We start from the raw sequence: 27,403 nt of genomic DNA on the forward strand, positions 1-27,403 counted from the left end.
AAGTGCAGTATTCTTCTGCTAATTAATGCGTAAAAGATGACCAATGTGTAAAAACACCTATTTTGCTGTAAAATTAAGGGACTTGATAAGTTAGAAGGCAGAATCCTAGATTTGTGTAACCATGCCTATTTTTAAATTGTGCTAAACTCCTAAAAGCCTTTAGCACTGAAAAAAGGCACATTTCATAATCTGATTTGATGACCAGTAAAAGGGAGAAGAAGATTTATGGCAGGTTTGCATTTCAGATTTATCAACAAACTGACGTCCTTGGCTGCCTCATTAATTCTGGGGACAAGACATCGCAAGTGCAACAGACTGTTAACAGAAACGAGTTCTAAGTATTTGCAAGAGCACAGAATATTTAAATTAAAGAGAGGGAGAACAGCATGGTAAATATGTGCTTGTTTAGTTACTTCTTTTCATGTAAAATAAATAATGCATTTTTTCACACCAGTGCAGTTCATTTTGCAAATGATAACATGCGTGCAACATTTTATATATTCATTATGCAACTTTTTAATTTAATTTAATTTTACTTTAAAGAAATACTTCAGATTCAAAGCTCATACAAAATAACTTTGCCAACTCAAAATACTATCCCAGGACACTTTTCCCTAGTGTTCTTTTACTTGTGAAAGATGCAGGGCCTGCGCTTTCTATAGGCGACTTAGCAAGGGGCGCCACCAGGAGCGTCGGCCCCCTCATGATGCAACCGCCTGAGCATTCTATAGAGAGCCTCAGGAGGCTGCAGCACTGCCCAGGCCGGCGCGTCAATGAGGGCGCACTGGCCCGGGGAAGCAAGATATGAGGGATCAGGAGGAGGGAAGCGCACAGCGCTCCCTCCTGTCAGTCTCTCAGTGTAGCGTGGCTGAGCTCCGGTCTGCGGTACAGGAGCATACATTTCCTGTACCCAGCCAGACTGACAGGAAGTGCTCACTCCTGTACCGCAGACTGGACCAGAGCTTGGCCATGTGAGGAGAAACCACTAAGGGTGAGGAGAGACCACTAAGGAAGGGAGGTGGGTGGAGGAGAGACCACTAGGGGAGGGGGGGTGAGAAGATACCACTAAGAGTGAGGGGGGGAGGAGAGACCACTAAGGGTGGGGGGTAGGAGAGAAAATGAGGGGGGGAAGACCACTAGGGGAGGAAGGGTGGGGGAGGAGAGATGACTAATGGAAAGGGTGGAGGAGAGACCACTAGGGGGGCAGAGGAGAGTAATAACCACTAAGGGGGAGGGGGAGGGGGAAAGAAGAGATCACTAATGGAAAGGGGGGAGAAGAGGAGAGTACACTAAGGGAGCTGGGGGAGGAGAGTAGAGACCACTGAGGGGGGGAGAAGAGAGATCACTAATGGGGTGGGTGAGAGGAGAGACCACTAAGGGACAGGGGAGGAGAGGAGAGACCACTAAGGGGCAGGGGAAAGGGGTGGAGGGGGAGAGCACTAAGGGATGGGGGAACACCAAGGAACGGGGGGAAGGGATGGGGGAAAGGTAGGAGAGAGCACTAGGAGACAGGAGGGGAGAGCTCTAAGTGACGGGTGGGGAGAGCACTACGGGAAAGGGGCCATGGAGATCACTAAGGGACAGGGGAGATCACTAAGGGACAATGGGGCAGGGGAGAGCTTTAAGGGACAAGAGGGGAGATCGGCTGAGGAAGGGGGGAAAGAGAAGCACGAAAGGTCTGGTAGGACTCAGCCCCTATCCTACCCCACAAACTCTCTCTTTCAAACTGCACACACAATGCTTCCCTATACATACACAGAAACACACAATGCATCCTTACACACACAGAAACACACCATGCTTCCCTTACACACAGAGAAACATACAATGCATCCATTACACACTAAGACAATGCATCCCTTGCACAAATACACAGAAACACACAATGCATCCCTTACACACACACACACACACACACACACAAACACACACTGCTTCTCTTACACACACACACAGAAACACAATGCATCTCTTACACACACACTCACACACTCAATGCACCCCTTACAGACACACACACTGCATCCATTACATACACAGAAACACACCTTGCATCCCTTACACATACAAACACAGATTCACACAATGCAGCCCTTAAACACAACCAGAAACACACAATACATCCCTTACACACAAACACACACTGCTTTCTATCCCTTACACAAAAACAAACTGCATCCACTACACTACATTTCATAAGCACACACTTTAGATCCTCTACACTAACACGTAACAGATCCCCTACACACTCCTCTCCCTTTGAACAAATTCATGGGTGGAACATGTAGGTGGACTTATGGGTGAGCCTTATGGGCATACTCACCGTCAGGCCCTGGGGACCCAGACCTTGAACTGTGCAAGGGGCCCAATAAAATTGTTCTGCTTCACGTTCCCCCAGAACATTGACTTTTGTGAGCACGGTTGCAAACAGCCGCCAGGGGCCTGTTCTACACCAGACCAGTAGAGCCAGATGGCAGCCAGAGCCCATCATCATCCTAATCTGGTTGTAAGTAGGCAATCTAGTATATTATTCGTGGCACTAATCTCTTAATTTACCTCACATTAAAGGGACACTATAATCCCCAGAACCACTGCAGCTTAATGTAGTAGTTCTGGTGTCTATAGCATGTCTCTGCAAGCATTTTATTGTAAACACACACTGTGTGCAGCACTGGCGTTAGTTCATATGGCAGATCATATGGGTGGAGCATTGTGATAGCACATGGGGGCACACATTTTTATTTTGCCTAGGGCGGCAAAAATCCTTGCACAGGCCCTGTGAAAGAGCAGCATGAGTATGCCATTAAGATTACTCATGAATACATAAAATCATTACTTAACTTTTCTGCTTATAAGATAGAACATTCAGTGCATTGTAAGAGTGAGCCTGAGTCGGCCAGACTTAGCCAGGTTAACCGTAAGGTGACCTTAAGCTGCTCGCTAAGGCACAAGACTTAGAAAGGTGCCCCAGAACCATTAACTTTTTTGGCACCATTCATGATCCTTGTGGGTTAATTCGAGCGTGGTCCATGCCTAGGGTCATGCACACTTGGCTGACATTACATTTTTTTGCAAGTGCCACTCCTGTTGCACACCTCCAATGCATCACTTTGATGGGAGGATGCCCCAGTCCCATCCTCCTTCCTATTTTATGTTCATGTCTCCCTGTTTTGGAAGGTATGAAAAAGACTGGAACTTTTGCAAATAATAAATTCCATGCAACGTAGCGCTGCCCCCTGCACAGGAGAGCTGCGTATTGGAAATACAGCCAGTCTGTGCTAAAAAACCCTACAAAAACCTCAAATAGTTTTCGAATAGAATTAGAGACGCCGATTCACAGATGTTCAGGTTCAGGGTCAAATGTGTGACTCTCCTTGTGTGTCTTTCCCAACCTTGCATCACTTACCAGTATTGTAGTGTGGTTGAGCAGGATTGCTTTAGAGGGGGAGGATCTACTTGCTCTTCTGCCTGTTCTGTCCTTGGATTAAAAGTAGTATGTTGACCTCTCCACTGACTCTATAGACTGGTCAGACGTTCATTGACAGACCAGGCAGAAGAACATGCAGATCTTCTACCATGGTTCCACTGGGCCACTCTTCATTAGCGGTAAGTAGGGTCTATGGTGTTCCTGTCCTCCTTCCAGATGTTACCTATGGACCAACACCCTCCCTTAGTACACCATTTATACTAAATATAACCTTTTCAGTGATAAAGTAACAGGTATGAATATCTGTAACTGATGCAGCATCGGAAAAGCAATATAAAAGCAAATGATCACTGTTGTGCGTTGGGATGAACCTGTGGGTTCTAATGAATGAATTGAAAAAAAGAACAAACAGACACTCCTCAATATAAATGTTCATAAAAAATTTAATCAGTGGCTGTGATCCCAGAGGAGCTTTGCCTCGAGAAGTGTTTCTTCTGCAAGAGGAAATAATAATTAATTCTTTATAAGTGCTCATATAAATGTGTGTCTATTTATAGACAGTATGCTGTTGAATGTGTCTATGTATAGAAATAAGGATTTTGTTGTCGTTGCTGTGTTTTAAATAAATTAAACGTTAGGGCTTTTGCTGAAGTTGATATTTATAACTGCATGTTTGTGCACACATTCACATAAACTCCATAGAAATGTGAATTGGATTTTAAAGGCAGACAGTGGGTGCTGATTTGCATTTTGCTGCATGACTTTCTGGGAGTGTAGTAGAAATAGCATTTTCGCAAAATTCTGCTTATGTGTGTGGGAGAAGAATTAAATAGATTCCCCTTGTGTCTCCAGCTAAAGGAATAATGTGCTCAATTGTAATAACACTCACTGTAAATAGACTGCGGCTACACCATCATCACTTATATGACGTGCTGCCACCAAGACTCTATAAGTGAAGGCAGATTTGCCAATAGGTAGATTAGGCTGCTGCCTACAGGTACCAGTCAATATACATTTACAATTTGTTACAAGATAATTGCAATTTTTTTTGAGGAAGCAGACCATTGTTCTGGTTTTGTCACTGTATCTGTCAATCAGAGTTGGGTCACCCGATTTCACGCTACTCACTATGATGCTGTGCGACACACTGTCATTGTGTCCAGTGTTAGATGATGCTCCACAGCAGTCTTAGCAGTGTCAGATGCTGTAGAACAGGGTTCTCCAAACTCTAGCCCTTCAGATGTTGCTGAACTACAACTCCAATGATTCTCTGACTATCTATTTCATTCAAATAATTATGGGAGTTGTAGTTCAGTAACATCTGGAGGGACACAGTGTGGAGAACCTTGCTCTAGAATACCCTCAAAATCTTGGAGCAAGCAATAGTGAACTGAATATTTTGTGGAGAAGTAGGGGTACCTGAGAATTCTGCTTCTATAGGCAGCTGGATTATAAAACTGGCCAGTAAATTAATGACCAGTTCTAATTCAATGCTTAGTTACATATTGTCATTAATTTGTAGATAAACGTTTTTGGCTGTTAGCAGAAAATAAACATATGAATATAGTCACCTTCTCATTCAAAATTGTAACTAGACTTGGGTCATCCAAATTGATTAGTCTTAAATAAATTGGTTCAGATGAATTGAAATTTGTTCATTTTACTTTTTGGTTCAGATTTTTGTTCATGATTGTGATTATCCCAGGAGAAAAGCAACTTGGGCAAACACAAAAAGGCACCTGTTAGTGTACTGAAATACACAAATGGCTACAATTTTGCCTAGCCTCCTGTTTATGCAATATCAGACATATTTGCAATGCAAGTTGTGAGTTGTCATTATTATATCTGCATTAAAAAAATATTAAGTGAGAGAACTTGTATAATTGATTTTCCTTTTGCAATCTTGTATTTTAATGGAAAAATGGAGCAGCAGAAGTAATTTAATTTAAAAAAGGGATTTTTTAAAACAATGTAAAGAAAATTAGATTGGGCATTTAATAACCAATTCATCTGTTCCACCCTGAGAAGTCAAAACCTTCCCAGGCTTCCAGTATATAGCGAGTGACCATGATTCAGGTTGCAAAAACACAGCACCCTATCACCTTATACCAACTGCGTGTGTAGAGGCAGAAGGTATAGTCTGATTGCAAGATTTAGCAAAGGTAGGGAGAAGCCAGAGAGAGACAATGAAAAGCCATATAAGAAAGAGGAGCATCAGCATTAGTATATTTATATATATAGATATTTAAAACAAAATCCATAGAAACTCAATGAATAATATTTCCTCAACCAACAAATATCCCAGAGTTCCCAACTTGATATATTTATTGACGACCAGATTTCAGAATACATTTTGGAAATTTGAAAACAACTTTGAAGGGAGAGGTGAGTGGGCAATTTGATTTTCAGCTAGCAGATTAAGACACATCTAGTATTTAACTGAAGAACTGGGTAACCCAAATTGGGGAGACTGAACTTGAGGAAGGCTGTTTGCTTTGGGCGTTGGGGATTAAGAATGTTCCCTGTAACAGAAAGCACGTGCACATTTTGGACGGTGGGTGGTGCACTTGGCAATAACTGCTGGGCAGCCAGATAGAGACCAGGCCACACACTCTTCTTGTAACCCCATTAGTTCAGACGGTCACTTGATCTTGAATAAAATGAACATGAATCATCTTTTGTTTACCACCATACATATTTTTTTATACCTTGTGATTGGACAGGACAAATAGCACACATCATTGGACAGACCTCTTGTCGTCCATTATGGCAAACTAAGCTGCATTTGTCCCCCTCCAAACAACAGATTCTTCTCCATTCCTTCACCCTTTTTGGCTCCATGGATGTAATTCCAAATCATGAAGCAAACTAAATGGCTAATTCATTGCCTGTTTCTTTTGTGGTTAGTCCATATGGTGCTTCAGAGATGCGGAATTCTGACGAGTCACCGATCAGCCAAAATGCAGACGAATCACAATTTGGATTAAACCGGATGCAAAAGTCTAATTATAACAAATAATTAGACTTTCTCTGTTTTATGTGGAAGTAGAACACTCAGTATACTCAGCTGTCCTTGTTTTCTAGAGTTTTGTTTTTGTTATTACATTTTCACCAGCATATCTAAACGTATGTTATTTTCATTATAAAAAAAAAAAATCTAATATAACGGACAAACAAATTAATAATTCATTGTCTTTTTTAAATGCTACAGATGGTGAAAAACATGGATACCTGCAAGATAAAAGTGTGTTGCCTTGGTACTGCGGCATAAAAGCTTTCAGAGCTGCATAGTGTCCATTCATTTAGTTAAGGACATGAGATGATTGTTACAATCATTGAAAGGTCATTTAGCATTGAGTTAATTCCCCAGTGGTATTTAATAACCGCTAATAATATTCAAACAGGAAAAATATTATCTATGACAAAACCATTTTCTGAATGCTTACTAATTAGCAGTCTATGAAATAGAGTACAAACAAAAGACAACTAAAGAGCAAGTTAAAATATGAATGCCTGTTTTTGGCGTGATTCCATCCAGTAGAACACACATTATGTACCATGCTGTGTGCTTTGAACCCATTGCAAGGGAAACTGTGTAATTTATTTGAGATACATCAATATATAGATGGGATACATGACTTGATGAAAAACAGGGCTGGAATTATACCGTGAGTGCCTGTAGGCAGAGAATTCTTAACCAACTCCCGAATACCTTTTAAAATGTACTTGACTGTTTAAATATGATAAAAATCATTGTATTAAACACACAGATGGAGTGTGTGTTAATGTCTGCATGCATGTTTGTTTGTGTGTGTGTGACTATCAGTGTGTGTTTATGTACAGTATGTGTGTGCAGTAGCATGTGTTTGTAACAGTGTGAGTAGCAGCATGTGTAAGTGTGTGTATGGTATGGGTTGCAGTATGTTTGTTTTTGGGTAAGTGTGTGGGTAGCAGCATACATAGTACTGTGTGTAGTAGTAACAGTGTTGGTAGTAGTGGTATGTGTAGTAGCTGTGTGTAGTTCAGATGTAGCTTGCAGAAATGCAGATTTTCTTTTGACCACAAGTCCCTTGGCTAATAAACTGTAGCCTAGAAAATGCTGGAGATGTAACTTTTGGCAGATTTTATGGAGTGTCTAAAAACACAGATCAACTTGGGTACAATTTGTCTAATTTTAAACACAGCCTAATTAATTGACTGTTGACTGTTTTTTAAAATGTGTCCAGACAACAAAGTGCTGAATAGCTTCATTTAGACTTCAAGTTGATATTAGCAGCAGTTTGATGATAACGCAAATGAGTTCTGCCTATGGTCTGCTGTATTCAGCAATTCATTACAGATTTAGCTTTAAACAAAGCAGACTCTAAACTTAACAAGGATACAGTTGATTTACTTATCAATAAGCAATATGAACTAATTGTATGAAAGGACCTATGCATCTATGGTCATCATGCTCAAGTTCAATGTATCTCCTTCAATATAATGCAAAGCAACTAATAAATAAAAGGACGCTTCATTTGTTAATTCAATGTTAATTCTGGGGCAACAATACAGTAGTAAAGTATGTTTCATAAGCTAAATCAGATGGGATAGAAAAATGTGGATCATCAAGCAGGAGCATACAACAGAGAACGTGGCAGGGAACTGCCTTCCCATATATGTAATTTTTTGCATCAGACCTTTATTTATTTACTTTAGTTGGGGTGTGGGGGGCAAGAAACTCTTGACACCATAACCACTGCAATGCACTCTTTGGGTTATATTGGAAAAACTCTAAAACAGAAAAAACAGTAACGTAGCATATTGCCAGATAACAGAGTATCATAGCTGAATGAAGTAGATATAGTGAGGGGTGAAACACTTGCTATCAGCCAAAGGACCATCAAGATCAAAACAAGGTATATGGGTATGGAAGGTCAATGTAATTAGAGACTGGACAAAGGTCTGAGATATCAAAAGTCAGGAATAAAAAATACAAGCCACGTAAAATGAAAAAAAAACACAAAAACAATAAATAAAATTCATGTCACATGAATGATCCAATGGAACGTGTACCTGAAAAACGACAAACCGCAAAACTTGATAAATGCCGAATAAAAATGCTGTAGAGCAACATCTAACACTGGACACAATGACAGTGTGTCGCACAGCATCATAGTGAGTAGTGTGAAATCGGGTGACCCAACTCTGATTGACAGAACAAATGGTCTGCTTCCTCAAAAAAGAAAAAAAAAATGGAGTTGCAGAAACAGCAAAATCTGTCCAATGCTTGAAATTGCCCAAATTAAGTTGGTCTACATGTTTTTCTTTGAAAACCCCCACCTGAATGATAATTAAGTGAGTCTTGCTAGTGTCTATGTTTACTAAAATAGTTCATGTTCAATAGGAAGATAAATGTGGCTACACTTTCTGTTTCCACAGAAACTACCTTTCCATCCTGCATCCTATTATAAAACTGATAGATTTAACACGGTCAATACAAGAATACATTTGTCTTTTGTAATATTTTTTTGCTTTGCATTGGCCTCCCATTGATTCATCAGTACCTTATGAAGCTCCTATATATTGTTTCTAATTTCTTTCTCATAGCCACTGAGCTGGAAAAAGAGAAAAGGCTGTTTATTATTCGGACAAGCTCCCTCTTCTTTAATGGAAACGCAGCATTTCTTTTTGTAATGCTGTTTGTCTACTACTGCTAGATTTCCAAGAAGCAAACATTTGAACGGTTGATGTGTTTAGAAGAATAGCTGAAAACAAAAAAAGGTTTTTGATGGATGTTAATACAGATATCACATGGGAATAGATCAGAATATATATCATCTCGTCCACAGGGCAGTGGACTCATAAATCTAATCATCTCAGAGAACGACCACCGTGCCTTCAATAATTCAGAACTGTCTGCATTTATTTTTTAGAAATCTGTTTATATGTATTTTATCTTGATTTAAGTTTTTTACAGTATTTTATAGAACTGTAATTTATTTATATCATGTCTAGCTCTCTCTGAGTGTTGATCCGCTTTCTGTTTTGCATTACTGGAGACCAAAGCTGGTTTTGAAATCTTAAATACTGGTACCCTAACACACTTCTAAATAAAATAATATGAATATTTCATATTGCCGTATATTATTATTATTATTATTATTTATGTAGCGCCATCAAATTCCGCAGCGCTTTACAATGGGTGGATGAAAAGACATGTAGTTGTAACCAGACAAGATGGACACACAGGAACAGAGGGGCTGAGGGCCCTGCTCAATGAGCTTACATGCTAGAGGGAGTGGGGTAAAAAGACACAAAAAGGTAAGGATAGTATTAGACTAGTGACAGTTGCAGAAGAGGAATCAGTCAGGAGCTATTAACAGTTTAAGTGATACGCTTTTATGAAGAAGTATAAATTCACTAATTACGGTACATTTGTGGAAAAATAGAGAACTGAAATTAAAAGCATGAATAAGCAGAAAAAACCCACATAGAGACTAAACTCACAGCATTTATATTACAAGCCCAATCATCTACTGCGTGGGATTTTTGAACATTTATCAAGTGAATAACTAGGTTCAGAGATGTCCTATTGGAGATTGATTGGGGCATTTCAAAAATCACCCCTAGGAGCAGACTGAGCATGTCTGAGGTACACTCATGTTCTAAGCCCAACTGTTTCCATTGCTTGTCCAGACAGCCATCATTCATTATAAATGAGTCAGTCTGTACTGTGGGAAGAATGGAAAGGTGAAATGATAGTACAGATCAGTACCTGTTCTGCATCCTTGGCTGACATCATCAGAAGTGATGGTCTCAGCCAATCACAATGCATTCCCATAGGAGCGTGCAGAGGGTGGAGACACAGAATGTCAATGCTGCCCAGTGTGCAGCACTTCCCCATGAAGCACCTATAGTAGTCATCTAAGGAGTGGCCAGTGGAGGTGTCCCTAGGGAGAAAAGACAGTGTTTACTGCAAAAAGCCTGCAGGGATTGACTATACTCACCAGAACAAACACATTAAACTGTAGTTTTTGTTGGTGACTATAGTGTCCTTTTAAAGGTCTAAATGTATTTACTGTAACATTTATGCTCAAATCTTACAATAGTTGGGAGCAGGGGCATCATTTTATTCTATGGTGAATGGGCTCTACAATGTTTTGGAATTCCTGGTCACTGTTAATGTCAGGGGGCATTACCATGTTTTGTTCAGGACAAATATTCCGTGGGAATATTATTTTTTTTAAAAGGACCACAATAGGCTACTTACAGTCTGAGTGCACAATGTGAGTGTATATCTGGTCCTAGAGGTAATTTCATTGTAGGGATAACCTGCCTCTAATTTCTGTAATACTAAGTTCCAATAGAGGCGCTTTCACAACGGCGTATCTGCACTAGCCTCCCAATGATTGCTTATGGGAAGGCATTGAATTAGCTGAGATCATCGATCTCCGTGATTTCAGCCAAATAGGTAATGCTAAACACTTGACATGCGCACAGTCGTTATTTGGCCTGTGGCATTTTTACCCTAAAAAAAACCCCAAAATCACAGACACCGTATTTCTGTTGGAAATATAAAAGTCCACAGCTTTATTTTATTGTAATAAAAACATGATAACAAATTGCCGCATAATAATAATTTACTACCATCCCCTTCCGTACAGAATTACCCCTGGCAATGACCCCATACCATAAACAATATATAACAATATAAATAACACACGGCCCGCCAAAGAGGCCCCATAACCATAACTTCCTTAACTGTAGGGGTGTACCAAGACACCCCTACACAACCAGGTTCAGAGCCACCGATGAGCTCAACCAACAGACCGCTTACCACTCTGGCCTAATCCAGTCTAACCTTAGCCTAGCCACTTGATACTCCTCTTCCATCCCAATTACCCAAGCACTATCCCGCCGCTGTGACCAAACGGGAAACTTCCAAAACCTAGGGAGGGTGGGAGGGACAATTAACAGGTAAATGCATATTCTGATTAAAATGGCCACTTGCTAAAATGGCCGCTTAATATACTCCTTTCTTCTCCACCCCTTTTACACCCCATTCCTAATTACCCACCCCTAATTCTTTAACTCCACCTGCCTACTCCTTGGCTCTGTCAAGGCCCACTCCCCTGACTGCGCTGTTCCATGGGCTTCAGCAGACCAGTGCTGCAAGGAAGAAAAGGTATGTAAAACTCACCTTTTAAACCCTGGCAGCAGGACCCGGTCACCTAAATGGTAACTAAGACACTATAACATTAGGAATAAACATTTATTTTAACACTATTGTCACGATTCCGGGAACCCAACACACTAACAGACACACACACACACACAGAAAAGGTGCCATACCGGACCTTAGAGTGGCCGGGCTAAGCACACACAGAATAGTCAGGAGACAAGCCGAGTCAGGGGAACCAGAAGACAGGAAAACGAGAAACAAGCCGAGGTCAAAGGGTAGGAGAAAGTCACAAAGTCAGTTTAACAAGCCAGAGAGTACGTAACCAGAAATCACAAGTTCAGTATCAATACTATAAAGCAAAGACCACAACAGGGCAGGGAGGAACAGGAAAGGTAAGTATAAATACCCTAGGTTTAATTCTGATTGGATAACTTCCAATCAGAATTAACAATCACACGTGGGAGATATCTAAACCTCCCACTGTGATTGTGGTACTGTTGCTTTAACGCCGGGTCACTTACGTGACCCCGGCGGTTGCATAAATTAACGACCTTCCAGCGTGCAGCGTTATACATGCTGCCGCTGGGAGGCGTGAAGGATGCAAGCGGCGAGCGGCGGAGAGGCGACGCCGCTCGCCGACAGGTAGGAGGAGGAGAGACCGCGGACCCCTGACATAACCCCCCCTCGAAGGCTTCAAAGGAAACCGCGCATGAAAGGAGCGGACCAAAGAGGGCGCATTCACGTCAAAGGCAGAAACCCAGGACCACTCCTCAGGGCCGTATCCCTTCCAGTCAACCAGATACTGCAAGCGACCCCGAGAAAAACGAGAATCAAGCAGGGCAGCCACTTCGTACACGTCACTAGAGACAGCGCGGAGGGAATCCGGACGCCTGAGAGGACCAGAGAATCGATTACAGAGCAGGGGCTTCAAAAGGGAGGTGTGAAAAGTGTTAGGAATGCGCATGGAAGGAGGTAAGGCCAGGGAGTAGGACACAGGATTGACCCTACGCAATACCTTGTAGGGGCGCGAATTTCATCGAGGGGACCCTGAGGCGGAGATTCTTAGAGGACAACCAAACCCTATCACCCGGAACATAAGAAGGAGCAGCACCTCTATGACGATCAGCAAATCTCTTCTGAGTAACAGCCACTCGAGAAAGAGTAGCATGGACCTGATCCCACATCTTCCGTAAGGAGGTTAGGTGCTCATCCAAAGTGGGTATTCCCTTGTCGGAGAATACGCCGGGAAGGACAGAGGGTTGGAACCCATAAGCAACCAAAAAAGGACTTAAGCCAGTGGACGAATGAGTCACAGTGTTCCTGGCGAATTCAGCCCAGGGAAGGAGGTGAGACCAGTTGTCCTGGTGTGCATTCGTGAAGCAGCGTAAATACAACTCCACAGATTGATTCACCCGTTCGGCAGCTCCATTGGATTGTGGATGATAGGAGGAGGTAAATGACAAGGAAATCCCCATCTCAGCACAAAAGCCCCTCCAAAACCGAGAGACAAATTGAGGACCCCTGTCGGATACGATATCCTGTGGTATACCATGCAAGCGGAAAACCTCGTTGGCAAACACCCGAGCCAACTGAACCACAGAAGGTAGTTTTTTGAGTGGAATAAAGTGTGCCATCTTAGAGAACCTATCAGTCACAGTCAAAATTACTGTCATTCCATCGGATGAAGGAAGATCCACAATAAAGTCCATGGATAAGTGGGTCCATGGTTTCTTGGGTACGGATAGAGGCATCAGGAGGCCCGGGGGTTTAACAGTAGGGGACTTACACTGTGCACAAACACGACAAGCCTGCACATAATCCACTACGTCTTGCTTAAGTGAAGGCCACCAAAATTGTTGAAGGAGACCCTTGTATGTTTTGGTAACCCCTGGGTGACCAGCCATTTTGGCGGTGTGAAATAAAACTAACAATTTCTTTCTATCTTTTTCTTTCACGTATAATCTATCAACAGGTGTCTCAGAGGGTGCTTGGGTTTGGTATGCCTTGATACCATCCAGGAAAAGGGACGAAATAACCAAACGGGTAACGGCTATTATCTTAGACGTGGGTACAATGGGTTCAGGAGCAGGGGCAATAGACTCCAAAGGTTCGTATTGTCGGGAGATAGCATCAGCCTTGACATTACGGTACCCAGGCCTATATGTGATAATGAACTTAAAGCATGAAAGAAATAAGGACCATCTGGCTTGACGAGAGGACAACCTTTTAGCATCAGCTATATAGGAGAGATTCTTATGATCAGTTATAACCAGGATTTCATGTCTGGCTCCTTCTAATAAGTATCTCCACTCTTTAAAAGCCATCACACTAGCTAATAGTTCCCTGTTCCCGACGTCGTAATTCTTTTCCGAATCAGATAGTTTTTTAGAAAAGTAACAACAGGGATGGAGGGGTTCGTTATAGGATAGTCTTTGTGATAATACAGCTCCCACACCTGATTCTGAAGCATCTACTTCCATTACAAAGGGAAGGGAAGGATCGGGATGGTGTAGCACAAGGGCAGTGGCAAATGCCTTTTTGAGAGTCTCAAAGGCTTTAATGGCTTCAGGAGTCCAAACCCTGGGGTGCAAACCCTTTTTAGTCAGTTTAGTGATAGGAGAAATTACTGATGAAAAGTTTTTAATAAACCTGCGATAATAATTGGCAAAGCCTATAAATCGCTGTATTGCCTTAAGGCCTTGAGGAAGAGGCCAAGGCAACATGGCTTCTAATTTTGAAGGATCCATGCTGAACCCCTGTTCACAAATGATGTACCCTAGGAATTGTACTGATTTTTGGTCGAATAAACATTTCTCCAATTTACAATAAAGACCATTTTGTAGCAATCTCTTAAGTACCTTCCTCACATGGGCGTGATGAGACTCCAGATCAGGAGAAAATACAAGTATATCATCGAGATAGACCACGGCACAGACGTGTAGTAAATCTCTAAGGACATCATTTATGAGGTCCTGAAAGACAGCAGGAGCATTACACAGTCCGAAAGGCATAACTAGATACTCGTAATGCCCACTGCGTGTATTGAACGCTGTCTTCCATTCATCATTTTCTTTTATACGAACCAAGTTATAAGCCCCCCTGAGGTCTAGTTTGGTAAAAAATCTAGAACCTTTGACACGGTCAAACAACTCAGTAATGAGAGGGATAGGACAAGCATTTTTAACTGTTATATTATTCAGGCCTCTATAGTCTATACATGGCCTTAAATCGCCCTCTTTCTTGGCAACAAAAAAGAAACCAGCACCAGCCGGAGAGGAGGACCTTCTGATAAAACCTTTACATAAGGATTCCTGTATGTACTCCTCCATGACCTGGTTTTCTTTCTCAGAAAGCGGGTAGACCTTGCCCCTAGGAGGCATCGTTCCAGGTAACAAGTTTATGGCACAATCATAATCCCAGTGTGGGGGTAGTCTATCAGCTTCCCTTTTTTCAAAGACCAATGCGAGGTCTGCATACACAGGAGGGACAGAAACAGAAAGTGGTTTAGCTGTAGGCACATTGAGTAAACAAACGGGACGTAAATGGACCATACAGTCTTGTTGACCGGATTCTCCCCAGGAGAGTATATCCAAACAACCCCAATCAAGTACCGGGTTATGCTTAACTAACCAGGGGAAGCCCAGTATGATGGAAGCTGTAGGGGAGTCAATTATTTGGAAGGTTATCCTTTCTTTGTGTAAGGCACCCACGGCCATAACCATTTCTTGGGTCTCATGGGTCACCAGAGGTTTCTCAAGTGGTCTACCATCTATGGCCTCAACGGCCAAGGGTGTGGCCTTTTGGATCAGATTCACGGCTGCAGTTTTAGCAAAGTTCTCATCGATAAAGTTATCTGCAGCACCTGAATCGATCAAGGCTTTAGTTGTAACCGTGGTTTGATTGACCAAAAGAGTAACCGTAATGAATGGTCTGGAGATGGACACATGAGGGGAAAAAACCATAACACCCGAGGCCGACCCCTCTCTAGGTCTTAGGTGCTGTAGTTTCCCTGTAAACTAGGACAGTTACTTCGGAGATGCCCCCTTTTACCACAATAAAGGCACAAGCCCTCCCTTCTGCGGTACGTTCTTTCAGCTTCAGATGAGCCTACAGCACCTAATTGCATGGGTTCGGGAGGTGGTTGATTAGGGGGAGGTAATGCTAGTAGTGCAGTACTGGGTAAAGCAGGTAACCCCTGTGTATTCATCCTTCTTTGACTACGCCTCTCTCTTATACGGTTGTCAATTAGAATGATATAATCTATTCGATCATCCAGAAGAACAGGCAATTCCCTGGATGCTATTTCGTCTAATATGTAAGCGGCCAAACCCTCCTGAAAAGCTGTTACGAGAGAGTCGTTATTCCAAACCACTTCAGCTGCCAGAGTGCGGAATTCAATGGTATAATCCGCTACTGATCTACTGCCCTGTCGGATCCTAAGCAGAGCTTTGCCAGCAGAAGCAACCCGGCCAGGCTGATCAAACATACGTTTGAAAGCTGTTAGAAAGTTTGCAAAGGACATTGGGGACGTGTTCTCCCACATGGGGTTGGCCCATGCTAGAGCTTTCCCGGACAAATGGTTGATCAGAAAAGCAATGTTGGTTCTGTCAGTGGGGTAGGAGCGCGGATTCATCACCAAATGAATATCAATTTGGTTGAGGAAACCACAGCATGATGCTGGATCACCGCTATAGCGCTGAGGTGGCGTCATGTGAACCACGTGAGCAGGAACGGTTACTGGATCAGGACAGGGTTCTGGCCCAGCAGCAACAACTTCTTGAACGGCAAGTTGCAAGTGGGCAGTACGAGCCAGTATGGTTTGTAAAGCCTGGGCAAACTGATCCATACTATGGTCTAAACCATCCATTCTAGCCTCATGATTAACTAGGAGCTGTGGAATGTCAGCAGGTTCCATAATGGCCCTGTTGTAATGTCACGATTCCAGGAACCCAACACGCTAACAGACACACACACACACACAGAAAAGGTGCCGTACCGGACCTTAGAGTGGCCGGGCTAAGCACACACAGAATAGTCAGGAGACAAGCCGAGTCAGGGGAACCAGAAGACAGGAAAACGAGAAACAAGCCGAGGTCAAAGGGTAGGAGAAAGTCACAAAGTCAGTTTAACAAGCCAGAGAGTACGTAACCAGAAATCACAAGTTCAGTATCAATACTATAAAGCAAAGATCACAACAGGGCAGGGAGGAACAGGAAAGGTAAGTATAAATACCCTAGGTTTAATTCTGATTGGATAACTTCCAATCAGAATTAACAATAACACGTGGGAGATATCTAAACCTCCCACTGTGATTGTGGTACTGTTGCTTTAACGCCGGGTCACCCCCGGCGTTTGCATAAATTAACGACCTTCCAGCGTGCAGCGTTATACATGCTGCCGCTGGGAGGCGTGAAGAAGGCGGGAGGAGGCGTGAAGGAGTGAAGGAGGCGAGAGGAGGCGTCTCCTCTCCGCCGCTCGCCGACAGGTAGAAGGAGGAGAGACCGCGGGCGGCGATGGACTGAGGGTGAGTGCTGCAAGTTGCGAGCAGCCTCCCCTCCTACCCGCCCGCGGACCCCTGACAACTATAGTGTTCATTTAACTGTTTTGTTTGTTCATTGTCCAGCACACGGTTTAGGGATGTAACAGATAATAAAAAGATGGCTGCTACAACAGTGCTGGAGAGAGGGGTCCATATTTGTTTAAAAACGCCTTATGCAATACCAAATATAATATCTATTTATAGTAAGTAAATGGCATAAAGAGATGAAAACCAGAAAGTTGAACCTGTAAATTAGGATTGCTTTTAACATTGCTTTTACTAGCTCTTCTGTAGTTTTTTGTTTCTCATTTACATCCTTTGATAACTTTACTAAGTTAATTCTGAAACAAGAAGCTATTTGCTTTCCTTAGCAGTGATCCGTAGACTGTGGTCTTCCTGACTAAGCAATAGATCAGTGCCTTTTTTTTTAGAACATTATTTGTAAAGTGTTCTGTAAACAGGAAATTTGCATAAATCTATCTTCACAGAACAGTGCTCAAAGAATCTATTACAGGTATTATTCGCAATTTAGTTATCCCTTTAGATAATATTGCTCACCGAGCAAAAAGAAAGTGCCTGCTATGCTAGGTCCTATTGTTATTTTAATTAAATGAAGATAATTGTGCAGGTCGATGCAGCATTTAGAATCAATACTAAAAACGGCATTTGTAGATACTTTTTCATATATTTCAATAGTCATGTAGTTTCTGAGGGACACAGGTGCCTGGAGTTTGGAAATGTTTTTATCAACCAAAACTTAATACCACCCAAATGTCCCTCTTTTTGTTTCTCTTTGTGAATACCCCTTTTCTTCTTTATAACTATGTTCTCATTACTCTCTCACATTATTTCTCTCACACCTCACCCCTCTGCCAGTCCTTACATTGGCTTCCTGTATGCTATAGGAGTCAATTCAAGGTACTAACTCACACCTATAAAGCACTGAACAACTCTAGCCCCTCTTATATCTCCTCACAGATCCATAGGTATGTCCCTTCTCGGTCTCTCCGTTCTGCCCGTGACCACCTCCTGTCCGTTGTCCGCACTCGTACGGCCAACTCGCGCTTGCAGGACTTCTCGCGGGCGGCTCCCTTCCTATGGAATAGCCTGCCTACCGCCATCAGACTCTCCCCTAGTCTTGCATCTTTTAAGAAGTGCCTTAAAACCCATCTCTTTAGGAAAGCTTATGGCCTCCAAGACTAACCCTTACCTCACATACCTGTCTCTTGCCCTCTCCTAAAGGGCAGCCCACCTTATTTGAGTGTAAATTCCTGTCCTAATGTGTTTTACACCCCACCTCCTATAGAATGTAAGCTCGTTTGAGCAGGGTCCTCTTCAACCTATTGTTCCTGTAAGTGTATTTGTAATTGTCCTATTTATAGTTAAATCCCCCTCTCATAATATTGTAAAGCGCTACGGAATCTGTTGGCGCTATATAAATGGCAATAATAAATAAATAAATAAATTACCCATAAAAATATGTCATTAAACTACAGTAAATGTGATTTAAAAATTGTTGGTTGCCCTTGCTCAAATTATTTTCTGTAGATCATAAAATCACATAAAATTTGCAGAATTTTAATAATGACTCAAACAAGTGTATGTCATTGGCCATTTTAAAATGGCGATAATTCTGTTCCCCATTACAGTATGGGTGGGCTAGTGACTTACTCTTTTCTTTATTAAACAACTCCACTCAATAGCAGCTCCTTTACAAGTTATTTTAGTAGGATAAAACCTTGAGTCCAGAATACCCAGGATGTGGTTTACTCAACTTGGGTCTGTATAACAATATTAATACTGAGAATTTGGGCAGTCTTAGAAAATGATTCCGAACAGATTGAACTATTGAATCCCTATTAGACCTCATTGGATCAACAACACATTTACGGTAATATACTGTATATCTACATCAACTGCTTGAAACTATTTTTAATACTCCTAAATTAAAGGGTTACTTCAACCCTTTTTGTGGTTGTTGAGATAATGCTCCCAGAAATGGTTTCTGGTTGTGGTTGTTGAGATAATGCTCCCAGAAAGTTTGAAACTAAGTTTTACTTACCTTAATCCAGCACCAGACAAAGCTCTGGTAGTTCTCTGTACATCCCTTTGTGACGTCACGTCAGCCTTTCGCAGATCCAATCAAAGGCTTCTCATAGAAAAGCAATTGATTGGACCATTTAACAGGCTCAGAGCACATGTGAGCAAAGAGCCGGCAAAGAGAGGGGGAGACGGAGGGAGGAGGAGGAGTGAGAGCGGAAGCAAACTAATTAGTGAATGGAATAAGTTATGGAGGAGGACTGCAGACAAGGAGGGAGGGGAGAATCAAGCTTCAAGGGAGAAGCAGTGAATGTATTTTGCAAGCACGAAGTGTGTGCTATTGACAGTTGAAAAATATGCACAGAACTTACATTAGGCTGCCTAAAACAGGGTTCTGGGCTGTCTAAGTTCAGTGTGCTATAATGTGCAACTAGTCCCTGGCACAGAATTTAAGCAAAAACAAAAGGGGTCATGGCAGTTATTGACAATAATTTTTTTAAAAAAAATAATAATATAGTAAAGGAATATTTTCCGCAGTCTTTTCTGCTTTCATATACACCCTTGTTTTTAGTGTTAAATGGAGGCAAACCAATTAATTTCTCTCCCTTAGTAAATTCCACCTCTAGTTCACCACCAACAGTTATCACTAGCCTTGTCCCATCGTCTTATCTGCATGTGTTATATAATGTCTGTATATTTTATAATGTAGTTGTACCTAGCAATCAAACTATCGATGTTACATCTTACATCTTACTTTCATGCATTTACACCCCATTTACTGTAAAGAGTGCACTTGTTTGAGTAGTGCCCTCATCAGTTAGCATTCCTCCATGCTAATGTCTATTTTATTTGATCATTACTCCTTTGTTCAAATCCGCACAATTTGTTAGTTAAAAATTATAAAAAAAATGCTGTGCCTAATGTCAGGCAATTCTGAAAAGCTGGCAATTAGCATAGTATATGATATGTAATACTCTTGGATAAGAATTGTATTTCATATATTGCAATATATATATACACACACACACACACACACACACACATAGATATATATATATATATATATATATAGTATTCTAATACAATGCAATAAATACATACATACAATATATACATGTACAATAAAAATTATATATATGTATATATATATATAAAGGGTCGCAGATTTTAATGTGATTTAATAAAGTATTTGAATTTTTAAAAGACCGGTGAGCAGCTACTTTTTGGCATCTCTTGTATCTTTGGAGTCCAGGCTTTGGCACCCGGCGAATGAGGAACTATTAAGCGTGAGTCCATGGGCTTTTTTTTCTTTTTTTCTTATATATATATATATTATATTTTAGATTTTGCCTAATGCACACTAACCATTTTTTGGCTGACAAGTCCTCCTTTAACCACATATAGGCTGATATTAACTCTGCTACATACTAGTAGATATTTCTCCCCATTCCACAGTCACTAGAGTGTTTGTGTATTTATGAGTTGATCATCCCTAATGTTTTTTGGTTTTTTTATCCAGAAAATGTAAAACATATCGTTTCAAACTAGCTACTTACAGGTCATCAATTACATTGTTTTACTATTTACATAGCCAGTAGCCAATATGCATCTTCTGGTACTTTGGGTAAAAGTGTTGTTGAACTTCAAATGTGCAAGCAGTCATTAATCGAAACTATTACAGAGGTTTAAAGTTTTACGTTTGACATATATTGTGTAATCTTTACCAGTTAAATGAAAATGAAAATTAAACAAAAAACAAAACAACCAAAAATGTTCAGTGCTCTTGCAAAATAAAATGAATAGACTGTTAGTTGCTAACTCTTCAAAAAATAATCTCACTGTACAATGCAGTCTCGGAGTTTTGTTTCTTTATCTTTGGCTGATCGCAAGGATTTATTTATTTTCCATCTTGCTTAGCGCAAGCAAAATGGACTGATCAATGATCACCTTATTAGTGGCAGCAATAATTGAGGTGTCTCTTTGAGTAGCCCTGTAGTGCTCCAGTCAGCACTATTGCTAAACTTATTGCTACAAACAAATTACGTGATAGAGTAATCCCCATCCCACAAGGCTTATTACATTAATAAAACAGCCATTGTGTTAGTGACAGCCAGAAAAACTAAGTTTGTGCAATTAAACATAAAAAAAAGAAGTGATCGAAAGCAACGCAAGTCTTTTATATGGTGTGTAAAGAAAAGAAAAAGCTTAGTAAAGAATTTGCTACATAGATGGAACCTGTTACATGAATAATTCTGCTTCTCCATTTGTTATTCTATTTCACTACTTATGAGGATCTAAAAAGAAAATCGGTGGAGCTCTTGTTTGCCTGATCATCTTTTACTCTCTCATCGATGTAGCTATGGTATGACTTCTTATAATAGCTTCTTATAGGAGCTCCTTGTCTTCCAAAGTCTGCACATAAAGATAAATTAATAACAACCCTGGATCTCCAGAAATCCCGGCTACAATAAAATACTATACAGGGAGTGCAGAATTATTAGGCAAGTTGTATTTTTGAGGATTAATTTTATTATTGAACAACAACCATGTTCTCAATGAACCCCAAAAACTCATTAATATCAAAGCTGAATATTTTTGGAAGTAGTTTTTAGTTTGTTTTTAGTTATAGCTATTTTAGGGGGATATCTGTGTGTGCAGGTGACTATTACTGTGCATAATTATTAGGCAACTTAACAAAAAACAAATATATACCCATTTCAATTATTTATTTTTACCAGTGAAACCAATATAACATCTCAACATTCACAAATATACATTTCTGACATTCAAAAACATAACAAAAACAAATCAGTGACCAATATAGCCACCTTTCTTTGCAAGGACACTCAAAAGCCTTCCATCCATGGATTCTGTCAGTGTTTTGATCTGTTCACCATCAACATTGCGTGCAGCAGCAACCACAGCCTCCCAGACACTGTTCAGAGAGGTGTACTGTTTTCCCTCCTTGTAAATCTCACATTTGATGATGGACCACAGGTTCTCAATGGGGTTCAGATCAGGTGAACAAGGAGGCCATGTCATTAGATTTTCTTCTTTTATACCCTTTCTTGCCAGCCACGCTGTGGAGTACTTGGACGCGTTTGATGGAGCATTGTCCTGCATGAAAATCATGTTTTTCTTGAAGGATGCAGACTTCTTCCTGTACCACTGCTTGAAGAAGGTGTCTTCCAGAAACTGGCAGTAGGACTGGGAGTTGAGCTTGACTCCATCCTCAACCCGAAAAGGCCCCACAAGCTTATCTTTGATGATACCAGCCCAAACCAGTACTCCACCTCCACCTTGCTGGCGTCTGAGTCGGACTGGAGCTCTCTGCCCTTTACCAATCCAGCCACGGGCCCATCCATCTGGCCCATCAAGACTCACTCTCATTTCATCAGTCCATAAAACTTTAGAAAAATCAGTCTTGAGATATTTCTTGGCCCAGTCTTGACGTTTCAGCTTGTGTGTCTTGTTCAGTGGTGGTCGTCTTTCAGCCTTTCTTACCTTGGCCATGTCTCTGAGCATTGCACACCTTGTGCTTTTGGGCACTCCAGTGATGTTGCAGCTCTGAAATATGGCCAAACTGGTGGCAAGTGGCATCTTGGCAGCTGCACGCTTGACTTTTCTCAGTTCATGGGCAGTTATTTTGCGCCTTGGTTTCTCCACACGCTTCTTGCGACCCTGTTGACTATTTTGAATGAAACGCTTGATTGTTCGATGATCACGCTTCAGAAGCTTTGCAATTTTAAGAGTGCTGCATCCCTCTGCAAGATATCTCACTATTTTTGACTTTTCTGAGCCTGTCAAGTCCTTCTTTTGACCCATTTTGCCAAAGGAAAGGAAGTTGCCTAATAATTATGCACACCTGATATAGGGTGTTGATGTCATTAGACCACACCCCTTCTCATTACAGAGATGCACATCACCTAATATGCTTAATTGGTAGTAGGCTTTCAAGCCTATACAGCTTGGAGTAAGACAACATGCATAAAGAGGATGATGTGGTCAAAATACTCATTTGCCTAATAATTCTGCACTCCCTGTATACATGTTCCATTGCTTTCATACAGTATATCCTTTTTATCCTTGAATTTTTCTTTTCAACATAAAATGACATCACGTGAAACATTATGTATTACATTGAAATAAATAATTTTTCAAAATTGGTATTTTTTCTCAGAAATTATGCACACATTTCAACTACAATTTGTTGGCACATTTTTTTGTTTGTTTTTTTCATCTCTGATTGTGAAATGTACAAATACACTCCTTATTAAAGAAAATAAATCTTCAGCAACATATAAAAAAAAATGTCATCAAAGTTTAGCATTAATTAATTGCAGAGAAGCAAAATTAAGAAGCAAGTCTGTGTATAAATAATGTAAGGTAATTCCTGATTTTTTATAGTCAGAAACTGGACTGGATAGAGATCTTTGGTTCCTTGGTTTTAGAATAAATCAATAAAAAAAATACATAGTGGTCTGGAGTTGTTGTAAACTGTCAGACATTGCTTTTGGTAATGTTTTTCTGCACCTTTTTCAATAAACTTTGAAAAACCGATATGGTGATCTGTGGATATTAAACTTTGCCTAAAACATTGGCTTTTTGTTCCAGTGCCCTGCCCCAGGGCCGCCATCAGGGGGTGACAACCATGACGGTATGTCATGTATGTATGTGTGTATGTGTCTATCTGTATGTGTGTGTATGTCAGTATGCATGTATGTCAGTATGTATGTATGTATGTCTGTGTGTGTATGTCAGTATGTATATATGTCTGTACGTATGTCTGTGTGTGTATGTCAGTATGTATATATGTGTGTATGTATGTATGTCAGTATGTCTGTATGTATGTGTGTATGTGTCTATCTGTATGTGTGTGTGTATGTCAGTATGTATATATGTCTGTATGTATGTATGTGTCACGTCTAAACATTTGTTATGAAGGAACACAACTGCAGATTTCGTATAGTTTGAATATTTATTAAAGAAAGTAAAAGGTAAAGACTTTAATTCCAATTTACAGGTACTGTAGCTTTAAGTAGTAAACGATAACTGAAGTCCACAATTACAGGCACTGTAGCTTTAAGTAGTAAATGATAACTGAAGTCCACAGTTACAGGCACTGTAGCTTTAAGGAGTAAACGATAGTAAATTGCAGACACTGAATCAATAAGGAGTCTCTTAGTAGAGTTAACGGTTTAGGTGATAAATAATTACAATAGCTGTTCCATACTTTAACTGAAGCAAGACAGATGCAGATAACTGATATGAAGTATGAGTTGAAGTTAGCTGTAACGGGATTGTTTTTACCGAAGGACTTTTGGAGACAGGTAATAACAGCTTTTAGATGCAACTCTTATCACATTGGTTTTACTTAGCTTCCGGCACATAGAACACTGGATCCCGAGATCTCCTCAGAGGCGTATGAAGAGTGTTTAATCTTTAGTCGTGGATGAGGAGAGGTGAAGGGAACTTTGCAGAGTCTTTCAGTCCGGTCTGGTAGCAGAGGCTTTCACAACGAAGTTGTAGCCGGGTTGTGAGTAAGGAACGTAGTTCAATAATCCAGCCCTGATCAGCTGGTGCAGTCAGATTAAATAGGCAGACCGTGTCATAAAGGGGTGTGGCTAGGCTCCGTGGAACCAGGAAGTAAGAGGATAATATAATTAAGGCATGACAGTATCCCCTCCTTAATGAGCAACCTCTGGGTGCTATTGACTTGGCTTAGAAGGGTAACGTTTGTGAAACTGGGAAACTAATTTGTCAGCATGAACGTCAGAGGAGTTTTCCCATGTATCTTCATCAACTCCATATCCTTTCCATCTGATGAGGTATTGTAAGGAGCCACGATGGATCCTTGAATCCAGTATACTTTGAATCTCGTATTCTTCTTCACCCTGGACCAATATGGGATCAGGAGAAGTAGTGAGATTTCTTTGGAAAGGGTCAGGATGATGAGGCTTCAACAAGGACAATTGATTGGATCTTTGGCATACAGAACAAGATTTGACATAAGATTCGATAGTTTGGTCTTGACGAGGCCACCAACAGTATCTTTTAGACAATTCAAGGGTCCTTTTCATATCTGGATGACCTGCCAGAGGAGAATCATGAATTAATTCAAGTATTTTAATCCTGAAGGAGGGAGGCACGTAAATCCGGTCTTTGAAATAGTAAAGACCGTTTTTCTTAGATAATTTCATTGATTTAGGAAGTTCAAGAGCATCTTCACTGAGACCTTTAATGTCGTCAATAAGAGAAGATAAGATTCCAATGACTTTAGGCGAAGGAGGTACTTGAGGAGTTTTGTGTTGAGAAAGGACAGCTCCAATTGCAAATTCCGAAGCATCCGTTTCAAGGACATAAGGATATGAAGGATTTGGAAGTTGAAGGATAGGAGCTGTTGTAAACTTTCTCTTTAATTCACCAATGATTGTAGGAGGAGGAGACTCCAGTTCGGTGTCAGAACAACATGAGGTTTTAGCTAGTTCTTTCGTAGACTGAAGAATTGGAATACGTTGCAAGCATGTTTTCTTGCAATAATCAGAATCAAATGCAAGAGAGAAGGGAAACCATGAGATGTGAGGGTTGTGGTTCCTTAACCAGTTGATCCCCAATATAATAGGAAAAAATGGTGATGAGATGACATCAAATATAAGACTTTCCGTATGAGTATGATTGATGGTTACTTTTAGAGGGATGGATTCATGAAGTATTGGTCCCGATGAGATGAGGGACCCGTCAATCACTTTAACAGGTACAGAAGTTCTTTTACGAACACAAGGAATTTTATTCTTTGTTACAAAGGCTGAGTCGATGAATACTCCATTTGCACCGGAATCGATAACAGCCTTGGTTATGATTCTTTTATTGTCCCACTGTAATACAAGAACGATAGGGGACATTTGAGTATTTGCTGTAGAGGGAAGTACACTTAGGATGGAAGAGGCATGAGACTGCCTTCTGCCTTTTGTCCGTTTCAATGAAGGACAATCAGAGACTGAATGAACTTGAGAGGCACAATACATGCAGAGGTTTAACATACGTCTTCGATTTTTCTCTTCAGGAGTGAGGGGACTTCTTATTATCCCTATTTCCATAGGTTCGATTGGTTCAGATGGGTTGTCAGGAGGCTTTGGAGCCCCTAGTTCCATAGGTTCACTTGTTAAGGAAGTCTTTTCTGGAGCTTTTGAGGGAGTGAAAGGTTTGCGGTCTTTTGAAAGAAAAAGAGACTTTTCGGCCTTTCTTTCTCTTAATCTTCTGTCAATGCTGATTGATAGGCGAATTAGAGCGTTCAAATTAGTAGGGAGTTCTGTTCTAGATAATTCATCTTTTACAGCTTCCGATAAACCAATTCGAAACTGGTTGCGCAATGTGATGTCATTCCATTGCGTTTCTATAGCCCATCTTTTGAATTCAGCAATGTAATCTTCAACGGGTCTATTTCTTTGCTGTAGTGTTCTGATTGTTAAATCAGCTGTAGCTTGTTTGTTAGGATCTTCATAGAGAAGAGACATGGCTTCAAAAAATTCATCCAGTGAATCTAAGATGGGGTCATCGTTTTCCAGAAAGGAATGAGCCCATGACATAGGTTCACCTCTTAGAAAGGAAATAACCGAACAAACTTTAGTTCTTTCTGTAGGGTAGGATCGAGGTTTCAAAGCAATTAACAATTTGCAAGAGTTGAGGAACTCCCTGTATCTGGAACGATCTCCATAGAACTTTTCAGGGTTACACACAGCAGGATCACTAGCCGAGTGCAGAGTAGTATGAGGAGTATGAGTTTGTAAATCTCTGATATAAGTGAGAAGTCTTTCGTTAGTATCTTGCAGTTCTTGCACACTTTGGGCTAGTACATTAACTCTTTGATTCAACGTAGTTATGGTAGAATCGAAATCTGCTGGATCCATTACAATGGCTGGATTATTCTGTCACGTCTAAACATTTGTTATGAAGGAACACAACTGCAGATTTCGTATAGTTTGAATATTTATTAAAGAAAGTAAAAGGTAAAGACTTTAATTCCAATTTACAGGTACTGTAGCTTTAAGTAGTAAACGATAACTGAAGTCCACAATTACAGGCACTGTAGCTTTAAGTAGTAAATGATAACTGAAGTCCACAGTTACAGGCACTGTAGCTTTAAGGAGTAAACGATAGTAAATTGCAGACACTGAATCAATAAGGAGTCTCTTAGTAGAGTTAACGGTTTAGGTGATAAATAATTACAATAGCT

General features: G+C 40.8%; 1 protein-coding gene across 5 annotated transcripts in view; it reads left to right on the forward strand.

Annotated features, from left to right (window-relative positions):
- The window catches only part of FGF13 (fibroblast growth factor 13), a 386,748-nt gene that overhangs the window by 135,452 nt on the left and 223,893 nt on the right, over positions 1–27,403 (forward strand). The window contains exon 1 of one of the 5 annotated variants that reach the window (XM_063431998.1): positions 291–389. The exons of the other annotated variants lie outside the window; for them this stretch is intronic. The gene's annotated coding sequence lies outside the window, so the exon portion shown is untranslated. Of the gene's footprint in view, positions 1–290; positions 390–27,403 lie in introns of those variants that run through there. 5 annotated transcript variants of the gene reach the window in all.

The sequence above is a fragment of the Pelobates fuscus genome, chromosome 9, assembly GCF_036172605.1.
Source record: "Pelobates fuscus isolate aPelFus1 chromosome 9, aPelFus1.pri, whole genome shotgun sequence".
NCBI classification, from domain to species: domain Eukaryota; kingdom Metazoa; phylum Chordata; class Amphibia; order Anura; family Pelobatidae; genus Pelobates; species Pelobates fuscus.